The sequence below is a fragment of the Ipomoea triloba genome, chromosome 9, assembly GCF_003576645.1.
Source record: "Ipomoea triloba cultivar NCNSP0323 chromosome 9, ASM357664v1".
Classification (NCBI taxonomy): Eukaryota; Viridiplantae; Streptophyta; class Magnoliopsida; order Solanales; family Convolvulaceae; genus Ipomoea; species Ipomoea triloba.
Window position 1 is genome coordinate 4,955,140 of NC_044924.1, and position 806 is coordinate 4,955,945.

Below are 806 nucleotides of genomic sequence, written 5' to 3' on the forward strand. Positions count from 1 at the left end.
TTCTCAGGAGTTCCTAGATCAACCTCCTTTAACTCGTCTATTGCAGCTCGTACCCCTTCCTCTAGCTCATGGGGTGCCTCTTCTGCGTCCTCTCCCTCAATCGGGATCTCATCACATAGAGTGATGTGGAAAGACGACGCCTCCTCGCCTTGAGGTGGTGCTACATCATCACTTGAGCCAATGCTTTCCTCATTCTCCCCTTTCTGTACACGAGTGTGTACAATGGTCCTAGGTTGGACTTTAAGCATTTCTCCGCATGAAACATGAATATCTGTTTCTCGTCTCATACGAGAAGGAATCGTGCTTCGAAGCCTTTTAGAAGGTCCCGCTTCAACAGGATGACTTGCGTTGTTTTTCACATCTTGGACAACTCCAAGTCGATCATGGATTGACTTTCTTTTGGGGGCTTGAGGGTTTGACCCCAATCTATCAAAGACTGAGCGTTGAGGCTCTATCTTCCCCATTCTCTTGAAGACTGACTTCCTTTTGCCATTGGTAGGAGTGAATTGTGGATCACACTCGCCTTCATCTGTAGATATACAATTGCTTGTAGCTCTGTTTATAAAAATTCGCACAGGTTTGGGAGGGACATAGCCTAATCCTTTGCGTGCATGTGGGTCCTGCTGGTTTGACTCGCCTCTACCACCGGCTTCTGGAATGAGCCTACCCAATTTCTGCGGTTCCTTGGGGTCGAAGCCTGCTTTAAACAGGAGTTTATAGGCATTGGGGTCAAAACCATCTGTGCGTTTCTCGGGCAATGTCTGACTTGTTCCTACCCGCACTTGATCTTCCAACGAGTTGACCGG